At 40.5% G+C, this 23,930-nt stretch overlaps 1 protein-coding gene and 1 non-coding gene across 2 annotated transcripts in view; both read left to right on the top strand.

Annotated features, from left to right (window-relative positions):
- The window catches only part of Jazf1 (JAZF zinc finger 1), a 327,008-nt gene that overhangs the window by 40,024 nt on the left and 263,054 nt on the right, over positions 1-23,930 (top strand). The gene's annotated exons all lie outside the window — the stretch shown is intronic.
- LOC113195825 (U6 spliceosomal RNA) lies at positions 20,590-20,696 on the top strand. The gene has a single exon (XR_003302472.1). It is a non-coding gene; the product is annotated as a U6 spliceosomal RNA (small nuclear RNA).

Genomic DNA, 23,930 nt, shown 5'->3' with positions numbered 1-23,930 from the left:
AAGAATTAGAGAAGAATGCTTTGTGAAACACTTTTTAGTTTTATACATTTAGGTATGCTGGTTGAAATAATATTTCTTGATGTAGGCCGTGCTCAAAAATATGAAAGTTTAGATTAATGGAACTATAAATACTTAAGGTTTCTATCAAGCACATAACAGCAAAAACTTCTGTTATCTTTCTGAGGGTCAGGTCATAGATTATTAGACTTATTTTGTGTGAACATTTATACCAAAACCCAAGAAGATGTTGATTATTATTATTTTAGTTTGGTCTATGCCTGATAGTAATGAAGGCTTCCAGTTATTAAGGCATGCTTTATTGAAAAAGCCTAGTTTGGTCTTGAAAGTATAGATAATAGAATAACATAAAAGTTGCATTGACAGTCTTATTGGAATTAACTTGACATTTCTCTAAATACGGCCTTGTTACTGAGGAAACTGGCTTAGTCTGAGTTGTGTTGGCTTCTCACCAACTCCTTACAGGAATTTTCTGGCATTCCATTGCTGTGTACCTACAGAACCCAGGGCAAGTTCTTAGACTCCACCTCTATGGAGCAGAAAGCTGAGCCTTTGAAAAATCCCTTTTGTAAACCTTCTTTTCTGGCTGCCAGGCTTCCCATGCAGGGCCACTTGTTCACTTTGTTTGCTAACTTAAACTTTCTAGAAGTCACATGTCTCCGAGTTGTGTCAAGATCAGCTTTCTATTTAACATTTGGCTTGGGATTTCACTGTAACAGGATACAGGCTGTGGCTGCATCTTTTCAGCCTGTGAATTTTTGTTCTACCCCAAATTAAAAACTGGGATAGCATAACATAATCAAGAGCTTCCTAACTATGAGCCATGAATGAGTTTCCCGTGTGTCTGCACCACACATTCATGGCCGTCTCTGTGTTAAAGCATTGGACATTTTTTAAAAGTCATTCAAAAAGTTACAACAGTTCAAATTGAACATGAGTCGTAGGACTCCCTTGGTAAACTTCTTAAATTCAGTGATTTGAAAAGATTATGTTTGGAATATTTGTTTTCAAAATTCATTGCCTCGTATTTTGCCAGTATTTTATGTGATATAAAGAATGAAAATTTTTTCTTGTCACCAAATTTATTTTCGTCCCACATAGACATTGCCAGATTACCTCTACTTTAATTCAGTGAATGGTGCACATTATCACTGGCTGTGTGCCATGATGTGGAAAGTGTTAGAAAGCTCCAACAGAATTTGCTGAGGAGCTGGATATTAAAAGCCTCCATGGAACATTTAGGGGTACACAAACTCTTCTCACCCCAGACCTGCTGAGTCAGAATTCTCAGAGGGGTTTGAGGTGATGGGTGGGAGGCATGTGTTTCGTGAAGTGCAATAAAAATCCTGTTATGGGCACTTTTGTCTCCAGCAGCTTGCATTGTGTGTGTGTGTGTGTGTGTGTGTGTATATATGTATGTGTGTGTGGTCTTCTTCATCTTCCTGTCCAGGGCTTAGTCATGCAGTGGAACCTCAGTAAATGCACTTAAATGAATAAACTGGTGAGTACAGGGCAAACAGAAAAGCAAATCCTGGGTGTATAGTTTCCTAGGGCTGCCATAACAAAGTACCATAAATTGAGTGGCTTACATGCCAGAAATGCATTATCCCATATTTCGAGAGACTACAAGTACAAGCATCCAGGTGTGGGCGGGGCCCTGCTCTCCTGAAGGTGCTTGGGAAGGACTATTTCAGGTCCTCTCTTGCTGCTGGGAATTCCTTGCTTGGGAAGCAGCACTTCAACCTTCACATGTGTTCTTCTTGATTGCATGTGTGTGTCCAAATGTCTCCCTTTTGTAAGGATGCCAGTCATGTTGGATTTGAGGCCCACCTTGGCTCATCTTAACTAGTTATATCTGCAGGGACCCTATTTACAAATAAAGTACATACAGCAGATGATTCTGTTTCCTGGCTTCTACCTGGTGCAGAGGAGAAGGAAGTGGCCCTGGCAAGAGTATCCTTCAGTTTTCCCTTGAGAGATTTGGCCACTTCACAGACTGGACAGTCGATGGTCCTTCAAGTACAGGGAAACTAACAGGAGCATACAAAATCCATATTTTGTGGCAGAATATAAACCAGGTTCGGGTGTCACTTTAAGGAGTCAGGAAATTTGTCTCTGGTAGTGAAATAAGAAGATTAGGATGAGTTCCTGAGAAGTCATTAAAGCTGGGCACCAGGCTGGTAACTCAGCCCTTCCACTTCAGGTCTCCCTGACCTAGTTAATTAGTCAGTTACTAATTCCTTCACCCTGGTGTGTTGGACAGTCTCCAGGCAGCTTTCCTGTTCAGTGTGACTCATTGGAGCCTCCAGCTAGCCCTGGGAGGTAGGTAGTGAAGATGCCTGTATTTTATTGATGTAGAGATGGAGGACACATTCCCATACCTCACAGTGGTAAGTCTGGGACCTGAGCCTGGGTGTCTGAGGACAACTAATTCAGTGCCTCTGCACTTGCTGTCCACAGTTTCCTTCAGGCACCTCTGTTCTTTGCAGGTGTGCACTTAGCACAGTTATGAGACTCAGGACCCTTTGGAGAAGATGGGAAGCAAATATTCTTCAGAGACTTAATGTGGATCAGAAGCCTAGTAAGATTTACACATCGGATGTCTTTTTCTCTCTTTGAAAGATGTCTTTAGTCGAATCTGAACAGCTTGTCATGCCTGTCAAAAGAAGCTGGCGACAGGTGAACAGCAAAGCATTCTAAGAATGAGAATAAAAGGGCTTTGTTCAGGAAGCAAGGCATAGCAACTTAGTAATTACTGTTGAAACAGTCACAGCAATGCTGAAGCTTCTCCATAATTTAATCTAACTTAGTACTAACTGCCTCCTCCCTAGTGGCAATACATAAATTAATTAATAGTAGGTTGGATTGGAAACTGTGTCTTTATATTTAGGCCATTATTAACTTGTTCTCTGCACCTTCCTTACTTGATTGGGTCTGTTTGAAGAATCCTAGAAATGAGGATAGTTTCTGGCTCTTATTTCCATGATGACTTCTACCAGCCTCTGCATTTTGAAACCATCTGCTCTGTATTTCCTTCTTGTGTAAACACTTAGGCCCCACAGAGAGGTGATATCTAATTGCTTTTCAGCAGGAACTAGGTATGCTTCTGCAATATAGATCTCTCCTGTCTTTCTCCTGATAGACAGTTAGCAGAGGATAGAGCATGGATTCCGAGTGAGATTACCAGGAACTGAACCCTGACTCTACCATGTGTGCCTGGGCAAGGGATGTAAACTGCCTATATCTCAGCCTTCCTTTTGGGACAATGGATAATAAATATATCTATCCATAGGGTTGCCATCACAATGGTCAGCTTTCTGTTACTATAGCTAAATACCTGAGAGAATCAACTTAAAAAGAGGAAAGGTTTATTTTAGCTCCTGGTTTCAACGGTTTCAGTCTAGGATGGCTTGGCCCTGTTGCTTTGGGCCTGAGGCAGCACAGTAAGCCATGGAAATGCTCTACAGAGGAGGTCTTTTCACCTCATGGAGGCTGGGAAACAGACAAAAGGCCAGGATTCCACTATTCCCTTCCAGGGCATGCTCCCCATGACCTGACTTCCTTCCACTAGGCCCCAGCTCCTAAAGATTCCCCCACTTCCTGAAAGAAAGCACCAGAGGCTGGGGGACCTTCAACACATGGGTCTTTGGGGGACATTCAAGTTCCAAACTGTAATAACAAATGAGTTAACAAGTGGAAAGTTCTTAGAAATGTGTCAAGTATGTTCTAAGTACCAGACAAATGTTGGTTGACGCTAATAATAGGATGCCCTTAGGCTCTCAGTGGCTCTTTATTCCCAGGGTATTAGCATCATGTTCTCTTGGTTGTCACTAAATAACTCCCATCTGCCAGATGGTCACACAGCATCCAAGTTGGCCATCCTGAGTTCCTGGCTGCACCGCAGACATTGCCCATGAGGTGCCACTGAGAAACAGCATGGGGCGGAGAGGGGAACACCCCGCCCCACCCCCACCCCCGAAAGCTTTGCCATCTATGTCCTGGGAACACACACATGGGTTACACACCATTCATCTCCCCTCTGAGGGGGAGAGAGGACATGCTATTAAGGAGACTGAAGGAATGAGGAAGGGCATCCTGGTTTGCTGTGGATCACCTGTCCCACATAGATCCCACCCTTCTCACCTGGGCTTTTGAAGGGTGACTTAGGGTGGGAGAGAGGAGCCATCAGCAGGGCAGAGAAATCTGGCTACAAAGAATACCCTGTGTTTCAGTCCTCAGTTGGCCTCCTCTGGCCTCTGGCCTGGCGCACCCCCTTATTTGCAGAACAGTTGAAAGGGTGACACTCTCAGTCACAAATCATGAATCATGGCAAGCTGCTTAACAGCTTTATGAGCAGCTCCTTCTTGCCCTCAGGAGCTTCCCAAGTCTCCAAGGCCTCACAGCACAGTAGCTCACCTTGGCTTTGGAGTGGGACATTCTGAGTCCAAGGCCCAGCTCACCACCTTAACTGCTCAGCAACTTCCTGCAAGTCATTGTCCTGCCTGTGCCTTAGCTGCCCCCTGGAAGATGGCATCAAGAGGCCTCGCTCTTGGGTTGTTGGGCAGCAAACTACTTTTGCACCAGGCCTGGCATGGAGCAAGCACTCAGCATTAGCAGGTGCCATCCTGGCAGACTTCTGGTGAAAATACCATCCTGTCCTCCAGTTCCCAACTCACATGCTCATCTGCTTCTGCCAGTTCTCTTGTGGCTTCTCTGGGAAGCCTTCCCGACAAGCCCTCTGCCTTCCTCAGCAGAGGCTGAGTTCAGACGTACCCCTTATGTCTGAACAGTTGATATTTGGGTCAGAATTGGGTCTTATCATTCAGTATTTTTACATGGGTCTCCTCATCCAAACTCCATGAGGGCAAGGGTTCAGTGATTCACCTCTGAAATGCTCACCTGGTTGTAAGTGCTGCATATGCAGTAGAAACCCACTGGGTTTGAGCTGTGCAATCATATCTTGTATTCAGTTCATTGCTTAGCAGCCCAGAGCAGCCCCACCTGAACTGAGATGTGATTTCTACTAGATTCTAAACACACCACTGTTTCTAGACTCATTATGCATAGATTTAGGTGATTTCTTTCTTATACTTCTCAAGGGAGGTTAACCTCCCATTTAAGAGATCAGCAGAGCAAGACAAGTTTCATGTGGTAGATAAGAGTTAGAAAAATTGATGTTGAATCTCAGGCCTATCACTTATCTTCAGCTGTTACTCACCTTAAACAAGTAACTTAAACTATGTCTCAGTTCCTTCATCTATAAAGTAGGAGAAACGTACCTTCTTAGAGTTGTTAGGGTTGTATGAGATCAAAAGTACAAAACACTCAGCTCAACCCTGACACGAAGTGAATATTCAGTAATCAGTACCTGCTGCGATTCTGTCCATTGTTGTTATGTTTTTGGCTTCCATAGCAGCACTGTGGATTGGCAGTGCTATCCATACATTTTAGAAATAAGAGATTTTTTTTTTTCCTGGGGTGAAACAGGGAGAACAGAGAAAGGTATTTGTACAGCTGCCAATCTCAGCAGCTTGCAGAAACTAACTTCATCATGCAGAGTAGCTTATAATAAGAGAGCCAGTAGAACAGCACAAGATGTTACACAGGAAGAGGACTAGAGATGGATCAGTTGATAACCTCCTTCCACCTAGATGCATAGTTACAAACAGAGAAATTCATGTCAGTGCCACCTACTTTGCCAGAATACCACCAACTTGTTTATAAGGATTTTGTTCTTAGTGTTGCTGTAAATGTCACTTTACCTTACCCTGAAATGAGTTTTTAAGAGGCATTTTATGGTTCATGCTCTTCATTATCGATCAGATTTTAAAAGTAATTGCTTCTCTTGAAGCTTGTCTTTTGCCCTTGAAAACATCTCCTCCATGTTCTTACAAAACAGGGCCTCAAAATGCCGTCCCCAGATGTCCATGTGTGGGGGGCGTTTATCAGATAAGATTTTGGCAGAAAGTCCCGAGTAAAGCTATTTTGCTATAAACCCAGGCCAGTTCTTATTAAAATAGCCAAAGAACATGTGGTTGTGAGAGGGGCAGGATGCTGTTTGCTCTTACTAGCAATTAACTGATAGAAGAACAATTGTAAAACTTGTAACATGTGGCAACCCCTACATATTCAACAGTATATTTTGTGCTGCAGGGTGACAGCTCTGTCTTGCATCTGCCTTTTAGTTAATGTTTGTAGTAGCAACCCAGCTCTGTTGTTAGGTATGTGGCCTGTTGAGGAGAAAGAGCTCTTCAGTTTTGGAGAATACAAACTTTGGTAGTAGAAGTTTCCACATTTAAATATCCATATTTAACTTTCACTCAAACCTTTGCCTGAGTGCATACGTGTGCAGTGTGATATAGGCACACTCATGTTTAAAATAGTCTTATTTCTCAATAGTAAATTCACGTGTTACTATATAAAGAAAACATTGCTTCCTCTTAATTACCCAGTTATTAAACAGCCCAGCTCATAGTTTGAGTCATTGCAAGTAATAGTGGAAATAACATTCATGTGTTCATTTGAAGTTTATCGAGCACCTGTATTGTAAGACACAGTGCTCAGGAGAGGTAGGACGAATGAGATATGAATCCCACCTCTCAAGGAACTTACACTCCAAGAGAGATAATACAAATATAAGTAACTATAATACAAAGCAGATTAAAAATGGTAGTATAAAAAGTACCGGACAATGTACTGTAGGAATTACAAGACTTTATACACCAAGTTTTCAATCTTTTCTTCTCATATCCTTGGGATGGCCTCTACCATGATGCCTGTACTGTCACTATAAGATCGTGTTTTTAAATAAGCTCATAAATAAATATAAATAAGTAAATAAATGTAAATAGATAAATAAATTTAGGCTTGGCTCTCATGGGTGCTTTTCAGAAACCAGGATCCTCATATTTCTTCAATAAAAGACAAAATGCCAGTCAATGTGAAACAACAATGGTGCCCAGCTCTGGATGGTGGAACCGTGAACTCTCTAGTTACAGATTTTTATTCCGTGTGCCTTTGCACTATTCATAATGGAAAAGTCCCTAAGTTAAAAAAATAAAAAAGACTCAAAATACCACCTATGTTGAGTTGATTCCCAGCTTGAGCATTCACAATGGTTGAATTTGGGAATCTGAGAGCACGTGGCTGATAGGTAAAGAAAGGAAATTAGAATTTCTGTTTTCTTTCCTGTGTCCTTCTGGCAGATTAAAAAAAAATAAACACAATTTCCACAATTCATGTCTTTCTGTCTCTTTGCACCCCTTTATCTAGGCCAGAAATCAACTTAGGATTCTTGGATTTTTTTTCCCACTCCATTATGGTGCTTCTTCCCTGCAGTATCCCTGTATTACTCCATTTCCTAAAGTAAAACTCGCCCTCCTTCCCCTTTAGACATCCTCAATCAAACCTCTCACTTCTTCAAGGCAGCCAAGTATAGCTGGTGGCAGGAAAATAAGTCTAATTCATAGCATGAATAACTGATATGATCTGGTCCACACAGAGAATTATTTGCATTTTTTGAAGGGTGTTTGTTAAGCCCGATGAATCTTATGTTTTAATGAGTAAAGTAGTAAAATAAGGGTGAATGAACATTTGAGACATCTGCAAGGTGATCTTTTTTGGAAAGGCAGGGAGTGGGGAGTGGGCCTTGGTGGTTAAAGCTGTGTCTGCTTTTATGGCTGCTTCCTTTCCTCCACTCACGGATTCTCTTGACAGTTCTGGATACATCCATAAAGATTCTTCTGTCACTGCTGCCACAGAACTGGGAGTCTCATAGTTGGGAATGGTGGAAAGGTTCAGAGAGGTGAGGGTGGGAGATAGTGGAAGATCAGTTGTTTGTCAGTCGAGTATCTATAAGTCGAGCATCTATAAGTCGAGCGCTAACCATAATTGAGTATCTCATTTGGAAAGTTTCACTTATAGTTGGAAGATTTGAAAAAAAACTGATTACAATTGCCCTTTCTTCCATGTCTATGTTTAATTTCCACTCTGTTTATGCATGTGGATGCAGGGTAATTCCAAATAATGGTAATGATGAAGGGTCATCATTACACAGAAGATCATTCTGTGCTCCTAATTAAAATTACAGCTGGAAATTGCTTCCTTATGTGTACCTCAAATTGCCTTTGCAATAATTTCACTTTATAACTTCTAGTTAATCCTCTCCTTACCACCCTTAAGAATCCTTCCCTGTCCTTGAAGTTGACTCCTTTGAAATCTTTATGAGCAGTCCTGGTTCCCCTAAGCTATGGGTATCCTGATACTTTGTTTCCACAAGTCTTTAAGCTTCTAAGCAAAACAGTCTTTGCTCCCTTTTCTCCCTCTGCACTTTTAATGAGTTCTGTTTCTGGAACAGGACTTGATTTCATGTTGCGGTCAATATAAATTAGCTGAGCCTTGCCTCATTCTCCCTAATGAATTCATGGCTAACTATCTTTCAGGCCAAGACTGCCACGTACTGCTTACCCTAATTAGTATTCTCTAATGGTAATCAAGTGACCAATAACTCACATGTTTTCAAAATGAGCACTTATTACATTCCATTTCATCAGCTATAGTAGGAAAATTACATGTAATGATATTCTCTGTGGGATTCAGAAAGGTTTTAGCCAAGAAACATCTGATCATAAGGGCAGTATGATCAAGGATTTGTTTGTTTTTTTTAAATCAATATTTTATGTGGTCATTCTTTTGTCCCATATGTTTCAGGTTTGATAGTTTAATACAATGAATTTGAAGATTTGTGGATGGATAGTTTTCATTCCATCAAATTTTAAGAATCACATCTTAAAGTACATAGAAAGAAGTGTTCTGTTTGACTTTCCTACAGTGGAGAAAGAATGTTCATGGCAAAGTGACAGCCCAGTTTTCCAACCCAGAGGTTAGAGAAATCGGGCAATATTCGACTGTCTAATAGAATAGTAACAAAACTCTATGCAAATTGTAGGATACTGCTCTGGGATAAGCCCTGAAGATTTGTGGTTGTGTTGAGAAATGCTTATTTTGGTCTTTTGTTGAATGAATGAAAGAATGTTGTTTATAGAACTTTGTCATACATGCAGAGACTAGATTATAGGGGCCAAACATCCGCCTGTTTGCTTGTTGTTTACAGGAAGAAGGAAAAAAGAGATGATACCCACGATGTTAAGGATATTTTTAAATATTCTAATTATCTAGTTCATATTGCAGTTTTACTTCTATAAGGAGAGAAGTTTGTGGTAAAATGAACAAGTGTTTTTTGGAAGGGACTGGGAATCTTTTGTTTCCTTCCCCTTGGGTAATGAAGAGAATTCTTTGCATATATTCAGGTAGGCTCACTAGGTGAATGTATTTTGCTGAAGTGACAGGTAACAATTTAAGAACTTTCTGTCTTTCTGAATGTATGGATCACTGACATGCAGTTCAGTTTTGTACTAAAGTTTCTCAGTCTTGCTGAAACTAACAAACAGTTTTTGTGTCAAAAATAATTGAGAGCTAGGCATGTAGCTCAGGGGTAGAATGTGTGCCTACCGTGCACAAGGCCCTGGGTGATATGTTAGTGCATCTTAAAATATTTTTTAAGTTCAGGTAACTTAATTGGAATTTTTGATGTGAAGCCTGAAAGTCTTCATTTCTAAAAAATCCAGCAGGTAAGCTCAGTTTGGAACCATGTCCTATCACTCTGAGAGAATTATCGTTCACGCAGAATTTCCCAGAATACATAATGTGACTTCTCATGGTAGTGAGGGATCCCTGGGTCCAGTTCAGTTGTAAAGCAGTCTGTAGGTCAAAGGTTCAGTGAATCTCTGTTCTTTAACTAACACATGTGCATTTGGTGTTCTGTGCAATCCTGGGTGTGCTTGGAATTAAGGAGTACTCACTTCCAGAGAGAGAACTATCAGCCAGACTCCTGGTAACATTGGAGACTACATTAGAGTATTAATGTCATAAGACTCTATGTCCACACCCATTTGGCCCTGAGAAAACTCTTAGTAAATAAGCACAGATTTTATTTATTAGCATCCTTATTTTGCAGATGAGGAAACTGAAACTTAGAAGAATTAAGTGGCTCGCTTACATTCACATGACAACCAAGTGTTGAAGCCATTGCGAGTTATCTGATACCAGGCCTCGCTGGCGTCTGTGAATGTGGGTAGTCATAGAAACTCACATTCTTTGTGCCTCACTTATAAAAATACAAGAATTCAGTTCTCAGGTTATATGATTAGTGTATTCTGTGAAATGCATTTATTTTTGACCACTTCCTGGTTGAAGAGAATTAGTTTATAGACTCTCAGGGCATATTTAAAAAATAAATAAAACCTGGGGTGGGAGCAAGTCTCAGTTTCATTCCAGTAGAGTCTTTGGTTCCCTTTCGATTTAATGAGAAAAACCTTGGTCTAATAGGTTTCATTAATGTGAATACTTGTATTAGTATATTGTATACGTGTCTAGAGGCCTTAAGTAATGTGCATGCATTCACTAAAATGAGCTAATGAACTAGTAAAATTTACTAATAAAGTCTGCATCAATACTAAAGTACTTTAATAAAAACTAAGATTTTTAGCATACTCATACAAATGACACAAATATTTGTACTATATACTAGCCAAATAAACAGACTTTCGATTCCTTCTTTTTTTTCAACTTCTTAGGAATAGAGTAAGTGTTTAGGCATTCTGTTGTTTTTTATCTAAAAGAATCAAGGAATGGTAGAAAGATTTTGATAATGTTAGATGTAAGAAAATGTAGTACAATAAGTACATATACTCTGATCATACTCTAAAAAGAAGTGTGTGTATGTGTGTGTAAAGAGCTAACACATTATCTGGAAGAATATAATGTACCAAGAATATAATATAGTAATTAGATCATGAGATTACAGTTATTTAAAACTTTTTTTCTTTTACTTTTCTTAATTTTTTACCATAATTAGGTATAACTTGTCTATAAAAAAGTCACTTTTACTTTAAATTCACATTCAAAATAGATAAAGCTATTTTACAGAGAAGGGAACTTGTAGTTCTTTTACTATAGTATTCCTTTATTTATTAAACTAAAAAAGTCCTCTTTCATTAACTGTTACTAATACTTTTAAAAACTGGAGAAGTGACTATGTTGGTAATTTAAATACTAACCCCTTTATCAAAGTCTCCTGGGTATGCTTATTTAAAAGGCACATTTTTATAGCTGAGTGGTACAATACTTGCCTAGCATATGCAAAGTCCTGAGTTTTATCCCCAGTATCACAAGAAAAAAAAAAGATAAAGAAAGAGGTGTCGGGGTTGGAGGAAGATCCCCAGCTCAACACAAATTGAATCAAAATATTTGGTGTTAGGGCTCAGAAGTCTGCATCCTTATTAGTCATTTCAAGTGATTTTCATGTGTAATTAAATTTGAGGTTCACTCTTCTGATCATAGGTTTCTGGTTTCTTCACATGTGGTTATCTTATAATCATTAAAGCATCGTCTAGATTTTATTTTTTTCATTTGGAAAATTTTTGATAACCAAATGTATGCTTAATATTCAGCTTATTGTCAGGAACACTGAAAGATTAGATATGTCCCTAATTCTGTCCAAAATATGAGAAATAAAGGGAGACATCCATTCAGCAAATATTTGAGGGGTATTTGCAGACAGTAAATTCCTTTATGGGTCTGACCCTTTGTCCACCCCAGGGAGCTAGGTTGTGTTGGCCAAGAAGGCTGGAGGAAGAGAGTCTAGCATTAGGACAGAGAACTCAGGGATTCTCTTCAAAGCTTCTCTCGGAACTCTACTCCACACTTGAATCTCCTAAAGAATTATTTTTTTGTTTTTACTTCTTTCTTGAAACAATCCATTATCTTAACAAATCAGTAAATCAGCATCTTACGTTCTCAATGGTTGCATTCTTTTGAAAAAGTCATTGTGTCAGGGAATTCACACAATTACTGTGTTTGTTTTGAATGTGTGCCACCATATGGAAGGTACAGTCCAGCTATCTTTAGTTTCCTGTTGATTGAAATAATTTGCAGCAAGTTGGTGCTAAGTATAAACTCAGAGGCATGTCATCTTGCTGAGCTGGCCTAGAACTTTGTGTGCATCAGAAGCATCTGGAGGGATTGTTAAAACACCACCATATTTCTAATTCTTTAAGTCTGGGGAAGGGCCCACGAATATCTATTTCTGACAAGTACCAGGTGTCAAAGATGCTGCTGGACCAGGGGCCGCACTTTGAGATTGACTGACCTAGAAGATAAATTTTGGTGACAGGTCAAATGTACAGTCCATTTGATTTTTAACTCATAATGTAATATGGCCTCTGATTAGATGCTACTCTTTATGACTGAGTGGAAGCCAAGTTTTCTTTCTTTTGAATGTTTGTCATATTAACCGCCATGTTAAATGTCCTGTCAGTACATTCTTTCTCTGAGGGTTAACATAAATTAAGGTTAACCTGGTGAAATGTTTGTGTCCTTCTGTCAGGTATCACAATGCCCCTTGGAACTCTTAACCATTGTCCCCATTCCCAATGCAGGGCCATTTAGGCCACTAGCTAGACTAGGTTCCACAGGTAGTCTAAGGCACTACCTGTTTCTCTCATGGACATTTGCATTTAATAGTAGTGTTTAAAGCCTTCAAAGGCCTAAGTCCTAACTTACAGGGCTAGTGTGGCAGGCTTTGGAAGAAGGACCTGTCCATTTGCCCTTAGCCTAGCACTCAAGGTGAGTCTAGAAATCTTTGGCCTGCTTTGCAACTGTTTGTCATCTTGGTCAATTCTATACAAAAGCAGGCTTCAGAACTTTCTGGAATATATGTCCTCAGTTGCTGACCACTGCCTGGGATAACCCAGAGCCACAGTTGTGTATTTGAAACAGATTGTTCATTGATTCTTTATCCTTCAGAGGCTCACAGGCAGAGGACTTTGGCCAGAAAAGTAATTTAGCCTCATTTAGGAGTTCAAGAATGACTTGACTTGGTGGTTTTTCCAGGGACGGGTCGGGAGGTGTCTAAGGGCACTGGACATTGACCTACAGAGGAAAGGACTTCTAGGGTTCAGTGCACTGACCCTCTCCTCTTTCCTCTCTCATGTGGCAGACTTCCACCCTGGAGTCCTGCACTTCACCCCTAAGGTGGCTGTAGAGACAGTGATGTCCTTGAAATACTAGAAGACAGGGACACAGTCTTGTTGGAGGGTGCTCTTGGAGCTTTTCTCAAAGCTGCCCATCTCACATCATCACCTTTGTTACCTTTCATATTCCTATTTTTGTATTTGTTTATTATTTGTCTACCCCCTGCTCAGGGAGGGTGAGAACAGAGACATTTTCTTATTGCTGTGTCTCCAGTGCCTAGATCATCGGCTGGTAAATGGTCACAAACCATTGTTGCAGGAGTGATTTAGCATGGCCAGCTCATTGCTTTCGCTTGGAATGGGCTGTTACTAGGATAACATTGGTGGCTGATGGCGACTTTGATGGGCTACATCCTTCCCACCTCTCATCACTTCTTGGTGCCACCACTGACTTGGAACATGCTACTCTTGAACCATAGAGGAAGGCTGGAGTTCTACTGAGGAAGACAGCCTTATTTGATAGTCTTGAAGGAAATGTGCTTGGGTTCTACTCCATTGGAGTCACTCAAAGTTCTGGTTCTGTCTACAAAATCACACTGATATCAACTGTGGTCTTCCAGTAAGCCCCTCGAATCATTGGATTGAATTTTGAACTGAAAGCATCATCCACCTGTCATTTATCACTGAAGTAGTGTCACTTGGCTAGCTGTCTGATTCTGGCACTGGAGTGAGGGCAGCGCAGAGGTGGAACAGGGAGGACAGGTGAAGGAGGATGGCAGAGGAGATTGGTCACCGGGCAGCTTAAGGTCCTTCCAAGGGGAGACCCTCAACTCTGGTACTTTGAACACCAGAATGATGTTAATCAGGGGATTTTTTTGTATCAGCATTGTCAACATTTACATTCACTTTACACATTTCATTTGCATCTGAAAAGACCAACTATAATCAACATTTAAGGGATAACACTCAAATTTGCATCTGATTGAGCAGACATGTTAAGTAATTTTAGGCTGGCTGTTGCTAGGAAACCAATTAATAATGCTCCACATTTCATTAAAAAACTGGGTTCTATCTTTGCTTTCATTTAACTTCACAATTCAACTGCTTATGCTGTACTTTTTCTCCCTCGGTAAATTGTGACAGATAAATTATCGTTTTACTAAATTTATTTCTGTGATTACAATTGTTAGTCATATCTGTCAATACAACTTCAAAGCTTTTTTATGCTTTAGGGTAGAAAACTGAATTTTAACTGTTAGTCTTTTATTCCCTCTTTCATAGCTTATGAAATTATATTTCTGTGAAGACCTTCCAAATTGTGGGTTAACCAAAAAAAAAAAAAATTTTTTTAAAGCAATCTTCCCTGTTCCATAATTGTACCTTCTCAGTGTAGTGATTAATAATTAGAATATTAGGTGCTATTCAGAAAGCCACAGCCAGCTGATTAAGCATTCAGCTGCATTTTGTTTCCGCCTTTCCGTGGTTTGCAGCTAGACCAAGTTCTGTCCTTTATGCAGTGCAATTAAAATTTTTATGACTTTGGATGATGGACTCCCGCTCTTTTGAAGAGAAAACACATTTTTAGCTTTCTATCACATCTCGGAGCCAATCAACTGGGCAGTAGTACGGAGACGGCAATGGCGTCGTGCAGTTCAGCATTTCGTGATATTGATCTGGTCAGAATGCTCATTAAATAGCGAAATGAGTTTCTATTCACATCTGTTTCACAGCATTTCAATCATTTTATTTGGGTGATGCATACAAATGCATCTGGTACCTCAACTTCAAGTGAAAAAGACAGGCCAGCCCTGGGGAGAAGATGGCATCCAGGATGTGAAGCTGTTCTTTCCTTCAAGAATGTCTCGGGCACCGTGGTTGTTGGCGAGGGCTGCTGTAATGTGGTACCTCAGACTGGTTGGCTTAAGCAATCAAAATTGGTTTTCTTCCAGAACAGGCATCCAAGAGTAAGGTGCTGGCAGGGCTGGCCTTCCCCGGGGCCTCTCTTCCTTGGCTTGCAGGTGACCCCCTTCTCTCTGTCTTTCTGAGTGCTTGTCTCCTCTCATGACAGATCAGGCTGAAGTAGGGTCCACCCCAAGTGCCTTGTTTTGACGCCTCTTGCAGGGCCCTGTCTCTAAATAGACTTACGTTCTGATGTGCTGGGTTTAGGGTGCCAACATACTCATTCCTGGAGGACACATGTGGTCTGTGATGGGCACACCATACATTGCTGCCTTCTGTCACTTGGTTTGGTTCTTAGTCAGCAGCCAGAACACTGAAACATCAGCTGGAAAGGACACAGGAAGGGAGGTTCTTCAGTTACAACTTTTCTGGTTAGGTCAGAGTTCATCACAAACACTCAATGCTACTAGTCTCTGCCCCCCCCCACCCTTCATTTTGGGTTATTATTTCAGCCTTTTTGGATATATTCTAAGGCACTTTTTCCTGACCTTAGTCACTCCTCTTAGAATATGAAGATTATTATTTTTGTCCTCCATCATGACTAGATATGGATATATGAAATATAGACAATAGAAATAAATGCCCATTTCCCTTTATAAATGAATTTTGGGAAAGTGTGTGACTTTGATGTGGCTGCCAGAGGCTAGGCTTTGGGGCAGGTACACAAATGGCAACTGAAATATAGTAATACAAAATCCCATACAAGAGGTCCTTCATTCATTCAGCTAATACTTAACTGACTGCCTACTGTGTGCCACTGTGCTAGTCACTTTATGGCACTAACAATCTAATGGGGAAATAGATTAGATTTCTATTTAATCAAATATATATCAAATATGTCATCATTCTACCTGTATAGCTGATCCATGCAGGGAAGGGGAGGCATATGTTGCTATGAAGTGAATAAGGTGGGGGGGGAGGTCAGGGAAGGTTGAATTGAGATTCAGAGGGGGGTGACACTTCCATGAGGTGTGAGCAGTTGGTGCTATAGTTTTGAGAGTGGTCATGAATTGGAATACAGGCAGGGATATTTCCTGAGAGCTGACTGCTTGTGCAAAGGTCCTGAGACTGAAAGAAGCTTAACATTGAAGAAACTAAAGAAAGGGCAGACTGGTGGGAAGAGATAGAGAGCAGGTGTCGGGGGAGAGGCATCTGGGACATCTTCTGGAAAGACAGGCACTTGGAAAAGGCTTCCCAGGTGAGTGACATCTGCATTTTTAAGGATAAATATAACCTTTGTCTTCTGGCAGAAAAGAGAGAGAGGCACTTTTTGCTAGGGAGAATATCGTAACTTAATATGTCCAGGAAGTCGTTGCTGAAATGTCACTTACATGAAGGAACTCATCATTCCATTGATGGAAATTCACAGTTCATTGGGGTCTAGCTAACATAGAATTTACTAGATTTGCCATCCGGGGAGAACCTCACCCCGAGTTGCCTGAACCAATCCCAACCCCCAGCAGAAGAGACCAAAAAGAGCTGCAGCCGTTGCTCTAGGTCAGCAGTTACTGTCAGGCTGACCCAGGTCACAGTGGCCAAGTTCTTCAGGGTGCAGATAATCACATGAGCTTCACAGCAGAACATGTTCTGGACATGGTGGCCTGCCAGGATCAGGTGGAAGATGTCCTGTCCTAAAGGGAGAATGCGGAGGAAAAGCTGGAGTCGTGTGTCAGGAACACGTTAAGGGAGATCTGGCAGATGTGTGCCCAATGGAAGGGCTCCTGTGTCATTTGATTTGGCCCAGGCATGCTTTACTCCTTCCCCAATGAAGCTAGAATCAGAAGATAGATTTGGATAGAATGCTTTTATTTCCCCCTTGCTTTTAATAATTCATTTAATTAAACACAAATACACAACGCTACTTGCTGGCTGCTGCTAGGTAGAAAGTCTCTATGTTTCAAAGGTTTTCATAAATACAGAGAATATTCTTTCATCTTGAAGACTTTTCTTTCCATGTGAATATAGGCACCGAATCATTGTATGGGTCTGAAGGTGGCTTGGGAGAGAACTTTCAACAGCTTCCAAGGTTATGAGGCTCAACTCTGCCAAGACCACGACATGGGTGATTATCAGTTGAAAGCACAGACTCACATGTGAAGAACAGAACAGCTAAACCTAAAACAGCATCTGAAGGTTGATGGATATTCAGGGCATAACCTTCGCCCAATTAAGAGCTGTCTGTTTTTCTGGACCCCACAGAGAAATGTACAAGCATGAGACATTCTTATCTACTGTGGCCACATGTGCACGACTACACCCCTGTGAATTTTTTTTTTCAGCTCAAGCAGTGGATAAATTGGTCTTTCACTTTTTAGGAAATTCAGGAAACGTTATTAAACACCCATTGCCATTTCAGTGAGCACAAGGAGTGAATGAAAACATGGTCACACAGTCTCCCCTTGAGTTTCAGATGAATCACCCGGAGGAAATCACATGGATATAGAAATGTAGTTTATGGTAACCTCTTGACATTGTACACCATGCTACATCTCACAGTGTTGTGCATGACTTCTGGATGCTTCCACCTGTGCCAGATCACATTTCTGATAGTGTTATTCTTATTTTGCACTTTTCCATTTTACCTGGGCACACCAACTTCCCTCTTCAGAGAGGTCTCTGGCTTCTAGCTGGGGTGTTTCACTGGCCGGAGTGAGATAAGAAAGCCCTGCATTTCATGGGGCAGGGAGGAATGGGATCAGGGTAGCATCCAGAAAATTTATGGGTTTAGGGCTTTTTTTTATTGGTACCCGGAATTGAACCCAAGGGTGCTTAACCACTGAGCCACATCCCCAGCCCTTTTTTTATATTTTACTTAGAGACAGGGTCCTGCTGAGTGGCTCAGGGCCTTACTAAGTTGCTGAGGCTGGCTTTGAACTCATGATCCTCCTGCCTCAGCCACCGGAGGTGTTGGGATTATAGTCTTGTGCCACCACAGGGGATTAGGGTTTAGTTTGCCAGCATCGTTGAAGTCTCAAGCAACTTCAGGGAGTTGGGATTGGAAGAGGGCTGCAGAGTAGGCTGCTGCTTATCTAGGCATCATCTGAACTGGGTCTCTGAGCAATGTATTTGTTACAGCTTGAAACCATGTGCATTAACTGTGGAGATAAAGTGGGGGAGGGAGGCCTGCCTGTGCTAGTGGTTCAGACATCTTTGCCCCTAGGGACAAAGGAAGAAACCTGCCAGTCTGCTGTTCATATTTAATTCACTCCTTTTCAGCACTAGATGTTATTAACCTCTCTATGTCTGTAGTTGTTCAAGCAATAAGCTGAATTTGATGAACTGGAGATAGAGGTTTCTTTTGGTTCTGTGGTTACAGAATTTTAGGAAGTGCAAAAAAGAGAACAAGTGTCCTCAAAGGCCTCTGCTCTAATTACAGAGTTTCATTAAACCAATGAAATGTAAAAAACTAACCAACCAAGCAAACAAACCATAAGCACTTTTAAAATTTGTTCTTATTAGTTATACATGATAGTAGAATGTATTTTGACATATTGTGCACATATGGAGTATAGCTTCTCATTCTTCTGTTGCACATGATATAGAATTACATTGGCCTTGTAAATACACACTTAGGATACTAAAGTCTGACTCATTATATAATCTTTCCTTTTCCCATTCTCTCTCTCTTCCCTTTATTCCCCTTTGTCTAACCCAAAGTACTTTCGTTCTTCCTTACCTTCCCCCTGCCCCTTATTGTGTGTTAGCATTGCATATCAGAGAAAAAATTCAGCCTTAGGTTTTTGGGGATTGGCTTATTTCACTTAGATGATATTCTCCAGTTCCATCAATTTACTGGCATATGCCATCATTTCATTCTTCTTTATGGCTGAGTAACATTCCATTGTGTGTGTGTGTGTGTGTGTGTGTGTGTGTGTGTGTGTGTCACATTTTCTTTATCCATTTATCTGTTGAAGGGCACCTAGTTTGGTTCCATAGTTTGGCTGTTGTGAATTGAGCTGCTATAAACATTGATGAAGATTTTTTTTTTTATTTTTTATTTTTGGTAAGTGCTATTGCAAGATGGAAAGAGAATGATGTCCCTTCCTCTGAGTGTGGGTATCAAGAAGAGTCTCTGTGCTGGTTGGAGGGTTTGGGCTGCATGTTTCAGGGTGGCAGGGTTTAGAGGGGTGAGGACCAGAAAAGGCATTAAAGTGGGCAGGTAAGGGAAGGTCAAAGGTGGGATGAACAGAAAAGACTACCCGTATCTGGTCATTACTGAATTCAGCACATGATGGTGGCTTTTTGAATATATAAATGCACCAGAATAGAGCTACTGATATAGATATGTGTAGAATGGTCCCTCACAGTTATGTTAGGGACAGGCAGAGTGAGGATCAGGAAAAAACAGGTTCAGACAAGGTGAAACTGGAGTTTTGATCTATTCTTTGATGTGTCCCAAATGCCTAGAGCAGGTACTCAAGAAATATTTGTTGAATGAATGGAATGAATAAGATCATGATCTCAGGCTCTCTTACAAGAAATAGGGAAGCCATCAAAAATTTTTGAGAAAGTACCATCTAGGGTGGAATGTCAGAGAAAGCAAGGAAACAAGAAAACAGGTAAGAGATTATGAAATAGGTGCAGGGCCATGAGGAGGGTTTGAAATTAATGAGAAGAGAGAGAAGGAAAAGAAGGATGGGGTAGCAGAGAGAAAGACTTGGTGATTGGTTATTGTGGAATATCAAGGAAGGTTTGAGTCAGAAGTGCCCAAAGTGTAAGGTGTTAAGGAATCCAGGGGCTTTGGGAAATGGTAATATTATTGCCGTAGGTGGGGAAGCAAGATATGCTGTTTTGGTCCTTGTTGGGGCCGGGGCGGGGGCAGTGGGCATTAATGGTTAGTTTTAGATACTCAGGTGTGACACAAGGGTGAGTTACCTCCAGGGGGCACTTGCAAGTTGAAAAAGAGTTGAAATTCAGGAGTCATATCAGGGCTGTAGGGCAGGTTTCTGAGGATTTTCCCACAGGTGGTCTTGGGATGTGGCAGCTTCCTGGAGAGTGGGGAGGCCGCCGCCCCAGGAGCTGTCCCAAGAGAACCCTGGCCACTGTCTCTTGGTTCACAGGGCTCTTGATTTCCACTTCAATCTGTTTCTATGAGAAACATCCCAGAGGTCTTGGAAGCTGTGCTTTGTCCATCTCTTAGAATCTCTGCTCCATGGAATTCTCCTCTCGCCTGCCTTCTTCCTCATATCACCTTTATTTCTTATGTAGGACTCTTTTATTTTCAGTGTTATATATCTGGCACTAATAGCCCCCATTGGAAAATTTCCAATTTGTGTCTAATAATGAGCACCCCTTGTAGGAACTGATCCCCTTACTATCCTTGAAGGGTGTGCGTGTGTAATTTTTCTTAGAAATGAATTGAGGATAACTAATTTTGTAACGTCCAATGACAGGATAATGTGTGACAATATAGATTGACTGAAACTTGGAGGATGCTGAGATGGGAGATTAGTATTGGAGTATTGGAGTATGAGGGCACTTGCCACAGGATACCACACCTTTCACATCTTTTAAAATTGCAGTTCATGAGAAACTGTTGATTGGAAACGTTGAACCCTTGCTTTAAAAAATAGTGGTATTCGTGCTTGCTTTGGCAGCACACATGCTAAAATCAGAACTAGGCAGAGAAGATGAGCATGGTCCCCGTGCCAGGATGACACACCAGTTGATGAAGCCTTCCATATTTTTATTTATTCTTATGAAAACTCAAAAAAATCATTTTTCCCTTTCCAGCTGAGATGGATCATTTTCAGATTCAACTTCCTGTTTTCCCCTCCTTTCTTTCTTTGTCCTAATTCTTTCGAATACCACACTGGTGATCCTATAAAATGAACTTGAGTAAACCAGAATCCTGTCATCAGTGAGAGTTTTGCCAGACTTACATTGTGTTATATTGCTTCCCTTTTAAACAAATCATGAAAAATAATTTAGTGACCTCCAAACCACAATCTTCTGAGGGGCGATTTGTGTCTGTATTTCTCTTCAAGTCAGGCATCTGCTTAAAAGATATTGACGAATATATGATGAATGCCATTTTAAAAATTGGGCAGCTCGCATAAATAATTGAGCAGCATGAATTGTATTCATCTCTATAGTGTCTAGAGAATTAAAGCCATGAGTTTATAAAAGTCAAAGTTGAAGTTTACATAAGTAGAATAGTAGCTTAAAAATTGTGTTTCTAATTGGATAATGATGAAATTTTTAGTGTGTGGAAATGGGCTGAGTTGAAGGATATTATTGCTTACATTGTTAGATATTCAGAGATTCATTCCATATCTCATACTATTCAAATAAACTGCAACTTGATCAATTAATTTCATATGATGGACCAGAATGATATACAAAAGAATTATGAAAAATAAAAGGAGGGAGCATTCAAGAAAACAGATTTAGGGCTAGGGATATAGCTCAGTTGGTAGAGTGCTTGCTTTTCATGCACAAGGCCCTGGGTTCAATCCCCAGCACCACAAAGAAAAAAAAAAAAAGAGAGAGAAAGAGATTTGCAATTGTCTGGTGTACCTCAGTTGCAAAATGTGAAGATTGATGTGTGTGTGTGTGTGTGTGCGCACGTGTGTACGTGTGTACATTGCTGTGGATCAAACCCAGGGCCTCATGCATGCTAGGCAAGCACTAAAATACTGAGCTGAAAATTGATATTTTTATTAAGGATTTCAATAAAAGTATGCATTCATATCTGCTTAAATTCATAAGGGGACTAGAATAAAATATGGGTGAAATCCTTTATAACTTTAAAGAAGGGCTTTTTAATAAACATTTTTACTTGATTTTTTAAAAAATAGCAATCGGAAAAAAAACTGAATGGACAGATTGATCAGTTTATGTGAAGAGCTCCTATAGATTTAAGTAAATTATATTAGATTAATATAGATTAAAATGAAAAATTTTACAGACCAATGGAAAAATAAGCAAAGAACAGGAGCAGATTATTTACATATTAAAAAAATGCATTGTCTAAACCTAAGAGAAAATGTTTTCCCTCACAAGGAATAAGAGAAATGCAAATTGAAACTATGCAGAAGTGACACTTTTCATTTTATCAGATTGGCAAAAATTCTACAGTGTGACAATTACATGTTGTTGAGCAGGTGTGAGGAAATTGGTGCAGTACTTCTCATGAGAGCACAAAACGGCACAACCCTGGCGAGGGCCAGTTTGGCGGTATCTTTTGAGATTACAGATGCAATTACCCTTTGACCCAGCAATCTGGCGCTGGCAATTTTTCCTGAGATACATCTGAATACATACAAAGTGACGTACATAGGAGGTTTTCCATTAGGCCATTGTTTGGATTAGGGAAGATTGGAAACAATTCAAGTACCCATTAGAAGACCAGTTAAATAAACTATGATCCATCCATACAATGGAATATTGTGTGGCGTTTGAAAGAGAACTCTTTATACACTGACATGGAAAGATCTCCAAGATTAAATTAAAAAAAGCAAGGTATCAAACAAAATTTTTAATATGCCACCTTATAGAAAGGGGATATAATTTGAGTGTGTTCACATCTGCTTGTGCATGAAGACACATTGAAGAATAAACACAGAGGATCTCAGTAAAAGTGACCACCTCCAGTAGATGTAGGGGTATGGCATGGCTGGGGATGTGGTGGACAGAAGCAGGCTAGGAGCAACACTAACACTGTTCATTGTACTTGTTGTATTATGTATTTATTTCTGAGCCTTATAAATTGTTACGATTCAAAATAAGTTTTGCAGCTGCATGTTTCTAAAACTGCATTTCAGTGGTAGTTGAACATATCCAGTGGCCAGAAAGATCTGCCCAGAGCTTGATCATCTCTGTTTGGACAGTTGGTTGCAGATTCCTAAGTGGGTCTGATGTTGGGCTTACCTACAGCTGTGCTGTTCAGGATGGTAGCCACTGGCTCTTGCTGGCTATTGAGCACTTTTGGACTTTCTGTCTAGTCCAAATTTTGGGAGATGTGCTACAAGTATGCCTGACTCAGAAAACTTGGTATGGGAAAAAAAATGTGAATTACTTCATTCATAACTTCAAAGATATTGATTACATGTTGAATGATAATAATTTGGATTTGGGGGCTTAAATATATTACTAAATTGATTTCATTTGTTTTTCCTACCTTAAATGTGGCCACTAGAAAATTTAAAATTACATATGTGGCTTGGCTTCATGGCTCACATTTTATTTCTTTTGCACAGAACTGGTGTCGACTCTTGTCCACACTTAGCATGTCTCTCAGAATTCATAATAATAAAAAATACAGCCTAAACAGGTGGCTTCCCATCTTTAAACACCCTATTCCTCCCTTGGCTCCTCGATGCCTTAGAGACCTTTCTAATAGTCTGAGACCCTCCTTTACCCATCCACACCTCCCATGAGTATAAACACTGCTTCTGTCTTCTCCTTGGACTGCAAGCCACTTTGTAAATTTGAGTCTTTGACAGACTCTTCCTTCTGTGGGGAATGTCACTTCTCCATGTCATTGCCTAGGAAACTCCTATCATCCTAGAAGCCCAGTTCATGTGTCCCCTTCTTTGAAGAAGCTTCTCTAGTTCTCCTGTCCTGTTTTCTTCTTTCACGTTTTGTTTGGTTTTTCTTTTTTTTCCCCTTCTTTGTATCTGATTATTTACTGACACTGACAGTAAATAAACTCTAAAATGTCACTTGGAAAATGAAGTTGGTTGTTCTTTGCCCAGTGTGCCTGGCTGGTACTTCTGTTTGGTCTGTGTGTTCAGGGAAGCAGGCTGGAACTTGTAGGTTTTCCTTGGTTAAGGATAGACCTCTTGGAATGCTCTAGCTTTACACAGGCCAGCCTCCCGAGGAGCAGGAGATAACAAACTGCAGAGATGTCAGCAGCACTGAAGCCGCAGTGACTTTTGGTTTCCAGGGCTGTGCCCACTCACCTCCTATAATGCTCAG

This window comes from Urocitellus parryii, chromosome 3 (genome assembly GCF_045843805.1).
Source record: "Urocitellus parryii isolate mUroPar1 chromosome 3, mUroPar1.hap1, whole genome shotgun sequence".
Lineage (NCBI taxonomy): Eukaryota > Metazoa > Chordata > Mammalia > Rodentia > Sciuridae > Urocitellus > Urocitellus parryii.
The sequence above is the reverse complement of the archived record's forward strand: the minus strand, read 5'-3'. Positions and strand labels throughout refer to the sequence as shown.